The sequence below is a fragment of the Arachis hypogaea genome, chromosome 12, assembly GCF_003086295.3.
Source record: "Arachis hypogaea cultivar Tifrunner chromosome 12, arahy.Tifrunner.gnm2.J5K5, whole genome shotgun sequence".
Lineage (NCBI taxonomy): Eukaryota > Viridiplantae > Streptophyta > Magnoliopsida > Fabales > Fabaceae > Arachis > Arachis hypogaea.
This window is the reverse complement of record NC_092047.1, coordinates 83,370,949-83,385,820: the sequence shown is the minus strand read 5'-3', so window position 1 is coordinate 83,385,820 and position 14,872 is coordinate 83,370,949. Positions and strand designations below refer to the sequence as shown.

Below are 14,872 nucleotides of genomic sequence, written 5' to 3'. Positions count from 1 at the left end.
CACTAGCTTGACGTTCTGCCTTTGTCATGGTGGTTGGTAATGCTTCAGATCTTCCCCTCTTGCAGTAAACCTATATCCACTGGCTTCATCAATGATCTCCACATGTTCTAGAGAGAGAACTTTGTTGATGGTGAAAACCTTAGGATGGTGGGGAGATGAGGTGGGATATCTAGGAAGTAAGCTGAGATCACTTTATCCCCTGGAGAGAAATCTTCTGTAGGGATCTTTTTATTCCTCCATCTCCTTAGTACTTTCTTCTTTGTTTCTTTTGCTGTTATCCTGCTCTTTGTGGTCTCTTTCCCTAGGGAGATTTTGTTGCTGGTCTCATATGATTCTGGTGGTTTTGGCTCCACTTGAGTTTCCTTTAGCTGTGACAGCTGCTGATTCTCTTGTTCATCACCCAAAGCGATTCCCAGATGTGCTGGTTGTGCTTCAGTGCTTGTTTCTTCCTTCAGTATTTCACTATGGTCTTTCCTTGGTTCTTTGTTCTCTTGATCTGTTTCTTGTGAGGGCTTGAAAACATTGAAAGTGAGTTGTTCATCATGGATCCTCAAAATTAGCTCCCCTCGCTCCACATCTATAAGTGCTCTAGCTGTAGCTAGGAATGGTCTTCCCAATATGATTGGGTGGAGGTGACTCTCTTCCATGTCCAATATGACAAAGTCTGTGGGCAGGAAGTATTTTCCAACCTTCACCAGCACATTTTCAACCACTCCTACTGGTTGTTTTTTAGTTTTGTCAGCCAGCCTGATGACTATGTCTGTGGGCATCAGCTCATTGATTTGCAGCCTCTTCATAAGGGATAAAGGCAATAAGTTGATGCTTGCTCCCAGATCACAGAGTCCTTTGTCAAACATTGTTTCTCCTATGGCACAGGGGATGTGAAAACTCCCTGGGTCCTTCCTTTTTGTAGGCAGCTCTGGTTGAATGAGAGCACTGCACTCCTTATTCATCACTATTGTTTGTCCTCCTTTGAGTGAGCTTTTCCTGGTCAGCAGCTCCTTCATATACTTAATGTATGAGGGCATTTGTTGGAGGGCCTTGATGAATGGTATATTTACATGGAGAGATGCAAATATGTCAAGAAACCTTGAGTATATTCTCTTCTCTACACCACCATTGAGTAATTGGGGAAAAGGTGCATAGAGTCTTATCAGCTCCTTCTGTGAAATTTTGGGTGCTTGGTGCTCCTCTTTCTGTTTCTCTGCTGATGTATCTCCAGGTTGTTCTAATGGTTTGTTCGGTTCGTCCTCGGTCTCCTTATCACTTATAGTGACCATCTTGCAATCTTCCCATCTTACTTTCTTTACTTCACCTCTCGGGTTTTTCTCTGTGTCACTTGGGAAGCTGTCTGTAGGTTTGGGAATCTACTCGGAGAGGTATCCCACTTGAAATTCCAGCCTCTTGATGGTGTCTCCCTGATTCTTGATATTGGCTCACACCTCCTCCTTGAACACCTTGTTATCTTGAATCTCCTTGCATATGCCTTCAAGTAGAGTCTCAATCCTTGAGAGTCTGTCATCAGATGATGGTGGGTTGAGATTGGATGGATGAGAAGGGTTATCTTGGTTTTGGTATGGATGTGGAGAGGTGTTGTTAGGGTGGTGTTGATATGATCTCTGTGTGGAATGTTGGTGAGCTGCATGGTTGTTGGGGTTGTGACGTCTCTGATCTTGGCCTTGATCTTGTTGATTTCCCCACCCAAAGTTTGGGTGATTCCTCCAACCAGGGTTGTAGGTCTAAGATTATAGATCATGAGTCTGCCTGGGTAAGTTTCCAATGTAGTTGGCTTGTTCATGCTCACCTTCTGCCTCTGCATTCACCCCCTCTTGGGTTGTTGATAAGGTGGTGATTGCTACTACTTGGTTCCTCTCCATCTTCTTGGTGAGGTCAGCCAGCTGCTTGGTAATAAGCTTGTTTTGGGCCAGTAGTGCATCCACATTGTTTAGCTCCATCACTCCTCTAGTGTTGCCTCTTTCAGAAGCATAGAAGTAGTCATTCTCTGCTACAGTCTCAATGACATCTATGGCCTCCTCAATGGTCTTCTTTTTGTTCAGAGATCCCCCGGATGAGTGGTCTATTGCCTTCTTTGATTCATAGGAGAGGCCTTCATAGAAAATGTGTCGCTGTACCCATTCATTGAACATATCTGGCGGGCATCTTCTTGTCAAGTCTTTAAACCTCTCACATGCTTCATATAGAGTCTCACCATCCTACTGCCTAAATGTTTGTACCTCAGTTCTCAACCTGTTGATCCGTTGAGGAGGATAGAATCTTGCCAAGAACTTGTTCACCACGTCTTCCCAGGTTGCTAAACTCTCCTTTGGAAAGGATTCCAGCCATTTAGATGCTTTGTCCTTGAGCGAGAAGGGAAACAGAAGTAGTCTATAGGTGTCAGGATGAACACCGTTAGACTTCACAGTATCACATATCCTCAGGAAGGTGGTTAAATGTTGGTTGGGGTCTTCTTGGACACCTCCTCCGAACGAACAGTTATTCTGAACAAGGGTGATGAGCTGTGGTTTTAGTTCAAAGTTGTTGGCATGTATGGTTGGCTTTTGAATGCTACTCCCACAGTTTCCTGGGTTTGGGTTGATATAAGAGCCTACAACTCTTCTCTCCTGCCCAGCATGATTTGCTAGACCTTCTCTGCCATGGTTGTGAGCCTCTTCTTCATGATGGTTCTCCATATTTTCATCCATGTTTGGTTTAAAATACTCCTCTTCTTCCTCCGAACCAACTACTTATTTTCCTCTTGCTTCCCTCCTTAATCTAAGAAAGGTCCTCTCAGGTTCAGAATCAAAGGAAGTTGAAGTCCCGCTTCTTCTCCCTGTCATACAACCAACAAGGCACAAGCAAGGAAATAGATGCAGAAAGTATTTCTGTTAGAATTGTTGTTAGTGTGAGTGATGCAATATATCAAACAGTTAGTTGGTTAGTGGACTGAATTGTAAACAACTAAAAACAAGTAGGGGAAAGGGGAGAAAATAACTAAAACTGAAAGTAAATTACTCAAACAGAATTTTATATCAAACAAAAGAAAAATGCTCAATCTAGTTATCCTCCAATTAATCATTGTTGATACAAAATCAATCCCCAGCAACGGCGCCATAAACTTGATGCACGAAAACTTGTCTCTCAACAATTTTCCTTCGGCAAGTATACCGAATTATCGTCAAGTAAAAACTCACAATAGAGTGAGGTTGAATCCCACAGGGATTGATTGGTCAAGCAAATTTAATTAGAGGAATGTTCTAGTTGAACTAAGCAGAATTGGATTTGATATTTGCAGAAAATTAAATGGCGGGAAAGTAAATAGCAGAAAATGTAAATGTTGGAAATAAAAAGCTGAATGTAAATAGCGGAAAGTAAATTACAAAATCTTAAATGGGAGTGGGGAAGATGCTCATAAAAGTAGATTGCAGAATTTATAGAGAATGGGTAAGATCAGAAATGGGGAATTCATTGTGCTTAGGAGATGTTGCATTCTCCGGATCAAGTTCATTTTCATCTCTTCCTCAATCAATGCATTCATTGATCTCCTTGGCAATCTTAAGTGATCGAATTCCAATTTTTTGGTAATTCAATCTCTCAAATCTTGATCAATAGCCAATTCCTTGGTCAATTGCTCATGAGAAGATATGAAGTATGGTCACTGATTATACCACATGTATTTCCAAATCAAAGTGTTGGTAGGATTATATGTCACTATATCCATCCAAACCCCAATTTGGTCCAACATGAGAAAGCATTTATAGCATGATATCTTCATTCCTCTTCCAAAGTTCCGAAGAGATCCAAGTATGAATAGCTTCTTTTCTAAGATAACTACCCAATTGAATAAAGATTGAAAGCTTTCTAGTAAAATCAAGAGAAAAGATAGAAGAAGAATAATGAAAACTAATATTAATCCATCAAATTACAACAGAGCTCCCTAACCCAATGAAAGGGGTTTAGTTGTTCATAGCTCTAGGAATGAAAAGCATAGATGGAGAGTACATTCTGAGAATTAAACTAAAAGTTGCAGAGAAAGTAAAATACACAGAGTAGTTCTCAAATTTCCAACCCCCCTTTTGATTCAAAACTACCCCTATATATACTACTCTTCTGATCTTCTAGTTGGTTCTTCAAATCTTGGATATAGGCCTTTGGATCTTGAGTTTGAAGCAGTTATCCTCTTCAGTGGGCTTAGCTTTACTTGCAGAGAGAAAGTGTGAAGTAGGCAGAGACTTTTAGCTTAGGACGTTAGTGGCGTTAATGTTAAGTGAAAGTGTGTGTTCGAGAACGTTAGTGGCAGTCACCTTTTTCACTAACGTTCCTAACCCAAGGATGATCCACGTTAACTTCAATGTTAGTGGTACCAACGTGACCACTAATGTTGCCTCTTGGTCCTTCGCACACGTTATTGGGAGTTAATTTTTCCAATAACGTTGAGAATCCTCCCTTCCCCCTACGTTAGAGTTCACGTTAGTGTGGCTAACGTGACCTTTAACGTAGGCTTGCCAAATCTTCAAAAACGTTAGTGACACTTACCTTTGTTACTAACGTTTCAAAACGCCCCTACTTCCCACGTTAGAGTTCACGTTAACTAGGTTAACGTGGCTTCTAACGTGGTGGTGATAGCCATCTCCAACGTTAGTGACAAAGATGAGTGTCACTAACGTTGGCTCATCATTCTTTCATCCACGTTAGCTTCCACATTAACTAAGTTAACGCGGGAGTTAACGTTGCTCATAGTAGCTCATTCCAACGTTAGTGACAAAGGTGAGTGTCACTAACGTTGGCGATTCTTGCTCCCTCCACGTTAGCTTCCACGTTAACTAAGTTAATGTGGCAACTAACGTGGCTCAAAGTGGCTTAGTCCAACGTTAGTGACAAAGGTGAGTGTCACTAACGTTGGCCATTCTTTTGCTTCCCCACGTTAGAGTCCACGTTAACTGAGTTAACGTGGCTCTTAATGTGGCCAATATGAGCTTAGTCCAACGTTAGTGACAAAGGTGAGTGTCACTAACGTTGGCTTCATTTTCTTCTTCCACGTTAGAGTTCACGTTAACTTAGTTAACGTGACTCTTAACGTGGGCTATGATGGCTTCGAGGACGTTATTGGCGATTACTTTTCTCATTAACGTTGCAAGCTAGCTCCCATCTCACGTTAGTAGTTACATTAGTTAGACTAACGCGGCTGCTAACGTGGTTCTTCCTTGCTTCCTTTGTCCTGAAATCAAGCAATAGAGTGCATCAAAGTTCTAATCCAAATCATGAGACATGCATCATCCAATTTGTCATTCAATTCTTGCATAATTCTTATGAAATCATGTAAAGTTCACAATGTTTGCTTGAATCAAGATGTAAGTGAAATTCTACCCAAAACTTACTTATTTCCTAAGAAAATGCATGAAACTACCCTAAAACAGTAAAGAAAAGGTCAGTGAAACTGGCCAAAATGCCCTGGCATCAAGCCTAAACTCTCAGTTATTATTTTAAATCTTTGTGATATTTTTAATTAAATTTTGAAAATATTAATTGTTAATTTAGAGCTGCAACGAATTTTGTATTTTAAAAGTGTTTGATTTTAAAATTTTTTGTTTGTTGAATGGCTAGTTTTCATCTTTCTACCTTTTTAATGTGAACTTGGTGTGAAGTTGCTGAACTATGGGATCGATCCTACGTGCATACATGTACTGCTTTAAACTAGTGAGTTTGTACTTATGTTGCCTTGCTTATTAAATTAATAATTTAATATCAACTCCAAAGTAGTTCGTAGTTTACTGCTTTTTTAGCGTGAGATGGTAAGGCAGAATTATATTTATTTGAATTCCTATATTTAAAGCAACCCATGAATCAAACAATTTAATTTAATTTACACTGTTATGAATATATATGAAAAATGAACTGCGTCATACTTTCTTTTCCTTTCTTAAGGTTATGGTGAAATTCTATTCTGACTTTTCTATTTTCAAGAGGCTGATTCACTAAAATAAAAGAAAAAAAGGGATAAGTATGATTTTGGTCTCTAACGTAGGGGTCAAAAATTAATTTCGTCCCTAGCCTTTTTTCGCAACAAAATGGTTCTAAAGGTTACAGTTTATTTTAAAATCGTCCTTTGTGCCCAAAAATAATTTTTTAAGACCAAAATGTCCCTGTTAGTTGCTATTTCTTCCCGCAAAATCATTTTGCCTTCCCCAAGCAAGGCATTGTCTGAGAATAGGATTGCAGAGTGAAACGTTTGTGTGAAACGATTGTGTGAAACCCTTGGAAGACCTTCCTGCGAGGACTGTCCGGCATTTGATGCACCACTATTTTGTGGTACATCTTGTACTTAATTGAGTGGATTTTATCCACTAAACTCACACTTATTCATATAAATTGCATGTTTTTACATTTTCTTTCCTAATTTTGTGCTATGATTGAGAACATGCTTCTTTGGCCCTAAATTTGCTAACTTTAATCCTCTCTTATTACCATTCGATGCCTTGATGTGTGTGTTAAGTGATTTCAGGGTTTATAGGGCAGGAATAGCTTAGAAGATGGAAAGGAAGCATGCAAAAGTGGAAAGAATACAAGAAATTGAAGGAATTGCTAAGCTGTCCAGCCTGACCTCTTCATACTTAACTGACCATAACTTGAGCCACAGAGGTCCAAATGAGGTGGTTTTAGTTGCGTTAGAAAGCTAACATCCGGGGCTTCGAAATAATAGATAATTTGCCATAGTTGCCACGCTGTTAGGCAACGCACACGCGTGGATCACGGGTACGCATGACCTGGCAAAAGTTCAATCCACGCGTGTGTGTGGACGACGCGTACGTGTAACAGAGCTACGTGCTGGACATATCAGATATTGCTGAGGCAATTTCTGGATTGTTTTAGACCCAGTTTTTGGCCCAGAAAACATAGATTAGAGATTACAGAGTGGGGGAATTCATCCATTCATTTCACACTTCACATTCATTCATTCATAATTTTAGGTTTTAGGATTTCTCTTAGTTTTAGGATTACTTCTTCTCAATTCCAGGTTTAATATTTCTTTAATTTAGTTTCTCCTCTACTTTTATTAGTTCTAGAACTTTAGCTTATCTATTTCTCTTGTTGGTTTACTTATTTCTCCAATTTGGTTTATGAACCTTTCATGTTAGAATTGAATTTATATTTAATGCAATTTGAGGTATTTCAGATTTATGATTGTTTTTATGTTATTGATGCTTTCAATTGGTTGTTTGGATTTTACATTCCCTATTACTTTTCTATGTTTCTATGTTATGCCTTCCAAGTGTTTGATAGAATGCTTGGGAGGGTTTTAAATTAGCTTTTTATGATTCTTGGCTTTGGTTGAGTAATGGAGACTCTTGAGTTATCAAACTCCTTTGTTGATTGATAATTGAAGGTTGCTGGTTGATTTGGATACCTCTAAAGCTAGTCTTTCCTTAGGAGTTGACTAGGACTTGAGGAATCAAATTGGTTAGTCCACTTGACTTTCCTTTATTTAGTAAGGGTTAACTAAGTGGAGCAATGAACAATTCTCATCACAATTGATAAGGATCACTAGGATAGGACGTCTAATTCTCATACCTTAACAAGACTTCACTTAATTATTAGTTTATTTTCTTATCATTTACATTCCTTGTTCAACCTTTCAAAAACCCAAAAATATACTTTTCCATAACCAATAATAAATACATCTCCCTGCAATTCTTTGAGAGACGACCTGAGGTTTGAATACTTCGGTTATTATTTTTATTGGGTTTGCTTAAGTGACAAATAAGTTTTTGTACAAAAGGATTCTTTGTTGGTTTAGAAACTATACTACCAACGAGAATTTATTGTGAATTCTTTACTAGCAAAAATCCGTTCGTCAAAATGGCGCCGTTGCCGGAGAATTGCAAACGTGTGCCTTATTATTGGTTGTTATAAATATTTGCTTTTTGCTTATTTGTTAGTTTTTGTTAGTTTTAGTACTTTGTTGCTTAATTTTTATTAGTTTTTTTTTTATATTTTGTTTTGTTACCATGAATTCTCACCCCTTTGGCTATGAGTTTGGTTATAATCATGTTGTAGGAAGTGGAGATTACAATGAAGGCTTGCATCAAGGATGGGACAATCAAAGATGGGAGGAGCCACAAGGATCTGATCAACCCTCTTGGCAACAACCACCTCCAAGCTATTATCAACAACCATTCTATGATGCTTACCAAGACAATGGTTATGGTGGACCCCTTCGTGACAATCAACACCCACCACAAAATACCTACGTACTCCCTTCTCAACATAGATTTGAACCACCATACTTACAAGCCACCTATAACTATTCACCTCCTTATGACCCTAACCTTTGCCCACCACACCAACCACCATACGAACCATATGAACTATACCCAGAACCACCACCTCAATATTCACCATCTCCATATCCTTACCAAGAAGAACCATCTTCCCATTATGAGCCATTTCTCCCAACAAATGAACCCTCCTATAGTGTTATTCGTCAAGGACAACAGGAGCTTCAATCCACACTCATCCCTAGGTTCATTGGTCTCACCTCTAAACTCCAAAATCTTATATCCCGCATAGACCAATCCTCTGCCTCCAACATTCAACCCTCAAGCTTTGCTGCACCACCACCCTTCGTGCAAGAATACCCATATCCATCAATCCAAGGGCAACATGATCCCAATTATGCTACTGACCTGGAACAAGAGAGAAGGGATCGGTTTCGTGAATTCATACTTCACAAGAAGCTAGAGGTGGCCCTAAAGATGAAGGTAGTAGAGACCCTTGAGGAAAGTTGTCATGAAAGGGAAGGCATCAAGGAGGAGTCTAATTTTGTACTAGAGCAAGTGGAGAAAGCCGAAACTATCAAAGAAGAAGAGGTTGTCGAAGACTTAAGAGATGCAGAACCTCCATGGAAAACTCAAGTCATAGCGCCTCCTTCCAAAACGTTTGAATTTGATGTTGAAGACTTGGAAGCTGTTGATCATGAGATGAGTTCAATAGTAAATGAGTTTCTACCTACAATTGAACTCTCTCCCATTGAACTAGAGGAAGAGGTTACTGTTGCAGAAGCTTGTCAAGAGGTGGAAGTTGTCAAAGAAGAGCTCAAGGGAATGGAGCTGGAAATCACCTTGCCAAAGTTGTTGGAGACCTCTTCCCCAAAGCCATCACCACCCATTCCTTCATTCAAGTGGGTAAATCTTTCATCTCTAAGCTTAATTAACCCACTTGAGTATGCTTTTCTTGAGACGGATGGGCAACTTAGAGCTCTTTGTGGCTATAAGAGTAAGAGGGAGATGGTTAGTGGTAGGAATTGTCATGCAAGGTTCAACATGGTTGCATGCTCCAAATTGAAGTACAAGGGTTGGTATAATTCTCAACTGAATGGGTCTAGGAAGTTGTTTGGATATCTCAGTGAGAATTCCGATTGCTCACCACCCAAGTGGAAAAATGATGATCAACAAGAAGACGGGTGCAAAAGCAAAGTTTGGGATCTCGAAATTTATTATAGCAATCAACACTCTTGGGGCCTTGTCGCTTGCTTTAACTTGCTTGAAAGTTTTATGCAACTAGTATGGGATCCCGGAGGCTATTGGAATTACAAGCACTGGTGGGGATTCCTGGATGAGTTCAAGCATAAGCCACCATGACAAGGAGCTCACCAAATGTCCAACTTAAGGACTTTAACTAAAAGTTCTAGGTGGGAGACAACCCACCATGGTATGATCGTTCCTTTTTTATTCCTAGTTTTATTTATTTTTTACAAGTTTTGCATTTATAATTTCTGCATAATCATCTGCATCTGCATTCTGCATTCTTCATACATACATACAAAAAAAAGGGGGATGTGACGCGTACGCGTGACCCACGCATACGCGTCGATGCGAATTCAGCTCTCAGTAAAAAGTTATAGAGAGTTACGTCAGAGGTGTGCTGGAAGGGTGCCTGACGCACAAGCCAACCCATGCGCACGTGTGGGCAATGCGTGCGCATCACCTGTAATTTTGCCAATCCACACGTAAGCATCAGCAACGCGTACGCGTGGATGAAAAATCGGCGTAAGAAAGTGTTTTGAACAGAGAGTTGCGCGGGAAGGAGGCTATTGTCGTGCGTCTGGCACGACGAGATGTCACGCGTACGCGTGACCGACGCTTACGCGTCACCTCTTCTTCTGCACACCCACGCGTACATGTGGGCGACGCTCACGCGTCGCGTCTCAGATTCCATTCACTCTCAATTTTTCTCCCCTTTCTTATTCTCTAATCCTCCTTTCTCACTCTCTTCTCCTCTCCGCTCATCCTTATTCCCTTTCTTTTCTTCTATTTGTTACATTTGCATACTCCCATTCATGGCATTCTAACTTTATTATTTCTTCTCCTTTTCTTTTCTATATTTGTTGTTTTCACTTTGGGGTTAAACTTTTCTTACTCAACTGTTGCATTTTCTTGCATTATTTTGGGTGCTTCTTAACTTGTTTGCTATTTAGTTGATATGCCATGTGCTTCTACTATTTTCTCACTTGCATGTTGTAGCTACCATGTAATTGAGACCCTCATTATTTGGCTTTAACCCACCTATATTTTCTCTATTTTCTATCTTTATTTTTGGGTTACTTTTCTTCCCTTTTTCTTTCAGGATGGCCACCAGAAAGGGAAATGGAAAACTTTTACATGAGGCGACAGACAAGTCCATCTGCACAATCTTTGGAGAAACTCATCAGTTGGAGCCACCCGTCCACTTGCACATCTTAGCATGCACCGAGGACAGTGCTATCTTTAAGTGTGGGGAGATCGATACCGACTTCCTGGGTTAGTTACTCCCTCTTTCAAACACTAATGTTAATTTGTTAGATGTTGCATTTGCATGTTTGTTTGATTTTGTGCATATTTTATCACTACTTGATTAAAGTAATAAGTTTCTTTTCAAGACCCTATTTTATGAAATTTCACTACTTGATTAAAAAATTTTTGTTAAACTTGTTGAAGACTATAATACTGAACATGAATTATAACTAAGAACACACAACCCAGTGAGATTTTGAGCTTAATTACATGGTTACATTATTTAACCATAATATTTTATTCTTGTGTGTTTCTTCCCTATGATTGCAATCTTTGCTTTGTTTCATTCTATATGTCCATTGTTTAGTGTATTTACATGCTTGCATATAATTGAGGCCATCATTTGTTCTTAGCTCACTTATCCCAAATAGCCTACCCCTTCAATCAACCTTGTTTGCCACTTTGAGCCTTTTAATCCCCTTTTGTTCTATATTTTACCACATTCACTAGTCTTAAGCGGAAAAAATAATTAAATACCCCAAGTGAATCTTTGGTTAGCTTAAGTTAGAGATTGTGTATTAATTAAGTGTGGAAAACTGTGAGAACTTGGGTTGATAAAAGTGTACAGCGATTCATTGACAAAATATTTATAATTTGGGTGCATGCTCATGTGAGACGAGAAATAAAATAAAAAACTCATGTGCACTGATATGTTATGTTTTCTTTTATGATAAAAAAAACCAAAAATATTCAAATAAATAAATAAATAAATAAGGGGACAAAATTATCCCAATGTTAAGCTTAATAAAAGATCAATGCATATGTGATAAAATTAAAGAAAAATTTAGTACATGAGTATGTGATGCAAAAGTGGGAATTATGGGTAGCTAGGCATGATTTTAGAAGTGTATAGAGAGTGTGTATGTGTGTTAGGTAAGAGCTTAGGTTAGTCAAAGATTCATATTATAGCTCACTTGGCCATACATATATCCTCACCCTTACCTTAGCCCATTATAACCTTGAAAAGACCTCATGATGTTTGCATTGGTATACTAAATATTTGTTGATTGGTTAGATGAAGAACAAAGTCTAGAAAGCATGACTAGAGGAGAGTAGAGTGAATTGACCCTAGACACTTGGGTGATTAGAGTGCATATATACTACCAGTGAGGGTTCAATGCTTGATTCTATGTTCCCTGCTTTCATGAGCTATCTTCTTACAAGTTTAATTATTCTTTATTCTGTGATTTGAATTAGTGAAATTTGATTTATGTTTGTCTTGGAGAACTTATTTACTTTTAACCAAGTAGATAGACACATCTTAGCATATAGTTGCATTCACAGGCTGCATCTCATGAGTCTTACTTTCCAACATTCATTCTTTCTATCTCCTTGAGCTTAGCATGAGGACTTGCTAATGTTTAAGTGTGGAGAGATTTGATGCACCACTATTTCGTGGTACATCTTGTACTTAATTGAGTGGATTTTATCCACTAAACTCACACTTATTCATATAAATTGCATGGTTTTATATTTTCCTTCCTAATTTTATGCTATGATTGAAAACATGCTTCTTTGGCCCTAAATTTGCTATCTTTAATCCTCTCTTATTACCATTTGATGCCTTGATATGTGTGTTAAGTGATTTCAGGGTTTATAGGGCAGGAATGGCTTAGAGGATGGAAAGGAAGCATGCAAAAGTGGAAGGAATACAAGAAATTGAAGGAATTGCTAAGCTGTCCAGCCTAACCTCTTCATACTTAACTGACCATAACATGAGCTACAGAGGTCCACATGAGGCGGTTCTAGTTGCATTGGAAATCTAACATCCGAGGCTTCGAAATGATATATAATTTGCCATAGTTGCCACGCTGTTAGGCGACGCGCATGCGTGGATCACGCGTACCCGTGACCTGGCAAAAGTTCAATCCACGTGTGTGCGTGGACGACGCGTACGCGTGATAGAGCCATGTGCTGAACCTATCAGAAATCGCTGGGGAGCAATTTCTGGGCTGTTTTTGACCCAGTTTTCGGCCCAGAAAACACAGATTAGAGGCTACAGAGTGGGAGAATCCATCCATTCATTCACACTTCACATTCATTCATAATTTTAGGTTTTAGATGTAGTTTTCTAGAGAGAGGCTCTCTCCTCTCTCTAGGTTTTAGGATTTCTCTTAGTTTTAAGATTACTTCTTCTCAATTTCAGGTTTAATGTTCCTTTAATTTAGTTTCTTCTCTACTTTTATTAGTTCTAGAACTTTAGCTTATCTATTTCTCTTGTTAGTTTACTTATTTCCCCAATTTGGTTTATGAACCTTTCATGTTAGAATTGAATTTATATTTAATGCAATTTGAGGTATTTCAGATTTATGATTGTTTTTATGTTATTGATGCTTTCAATTGGTTGTTTGGATTTTACATTCCCTATTACTTTTCTATGTTTCTATGTTATGCCTTCCAAGTGTTTAATAAAATGCTTGGAGGGTTTTAAATTACCTTTTTATGATCCTTGGCTTTGGTTGAGTAATTGGAGACTCTTGAGTTATCAAACTCCTTTGTTAATTGATAATTGAAGGTTACTGGTTGATTTGGATACCTCTAAAGCTAGTCTTTCCTTAGGAGTTGACTAGGACTTGAGGAATCAAATTGGTTAGTCCACTTGACTTTACTTTATTTAGTAAGGGTTAACTAAGTGGGAGCAATGAACAATTCTCATCATGATTGATAAGGATAACTAGGATAGGACGTCTAATTCTCATACCTTGTTCAAACCTTCAAAAACCCAAAAATATACTTTTCCATAACCAATAATAACTACACATCCCTGCAATTCCTTGAGAGATGACTCGAGGTTTGAATACTTCGGTTATTATTTTTATTGGGTTTGCTTAAGTGACAAACAAGTTTTTGTACGAAAGGATTCTTTGTTGGTTTAGAAACTATACTAGTAACGAGAATTTATTGTGTCTTTACTAGCAAAAATCTGTTCGTCAGTGTTGGTAGCTCGAGCGAGGTTGCCGGGAAACTTCCTGCATTGTTGACTTGGCTTTGTTCCTACTGAAAGCCCTTGGCGAGGTAAGCATTATTTGAATGCAATTTCTCATTTGTTGATGGACATAACCAGTTTAGGGTTTAATGTGGATCGTGCAAAGGTGTGTGGAAGGCTAGGGTTTAAATTGATTATAGTTGTTGTTGTTGTTAGTTGGTTTACTAACGCCCTGTGTTGATTAATAGGGTTGTTCGGGAAGGAGATGGCACTCTTCAACATGCGGGTGCATCATGGTGGGGCATTTGGATATGAGAATGGTGTGCTCAAGTACTTGAAGGGTCAATCTACAGTCGTGGAAGACATTGACGGTGATCGGTTGAGTGTGTTTGAGGCATACGAGAAGCTGAGGCAGCTTGGATACTTGAAGTTCACCATCGCCACGTTATGGTACAAAGACCCAACTGCGGATGATTATGAGAGTCAGTTGAAGCTGTTGACAGGTGACACAGAGGCAATTGAAATATGTACCATAGCAGGGAGGATAGGCTTTGTTGATCTGTTTGTGGTGCATGAGGTTGGGGATGCCGAGGGGTTTTCGGAGGTCGGTTTTCTGTACGTGAGGGGAAAAACTGTAGGCAGCAAGAGTGAGGAACCTTTAGGTGGTGGTCTGGATTTAGTGGTGTTTGAAGGGAACGTACAAAAGACTGATGGAGCTAGGGTTGCGGCTAAAGCCGAATGCGAGAATAAGGACGGTGGAGTAGAATTAGGCCAAGAGGGACATGAGACGGATAGTGACCATGATACCAGTGGCGAAGACATTGATAACCTAACATACTTGCCATCTAATGAAGAGGAAAACAGTGTCGAAGACATCCACTTCATTGACAGTGATGAGGTCTACATTTAGTGATCGGTGAAGATATTTTATGCGAGATTCAAATGCAAGAACAAAACGGTTTCACAAGTTTTGGATGTGAGTGAGTTGACAGTGTGAATTGGAGCATGACCATGTAATTAAGACAAGAGTCGGTGCTGATGATCGGAGGGCGTTGGGGTAGGGGAGGTTTATGCATAAGTCTAAAAACATAGAATGCAATGGAGTGCATTGTTATCTCAA

At 39.1% G+C, this 14,872-nt stretch overlaps 1 non-coding gene across 1 annotated transcript; it reads left to right on the top strand.

Annotated features, from left to right (window-relative positions):
• Nucleotides 1-2,142: 2,142 nt before the first annotated feature.
• Nucleotides 2,143-2,249, top strand: LOC112731997 (small nucleolar RNA R71). The gene has a single exon (XR_003167740.1). It is a non-coding gene; the product is annotated as a small nucleolar RNA R71 (small nucleolar RNA).
• The last annotated feature ends 12,623 nt before the right edge of the window (nt 2,250-14,872 follow it).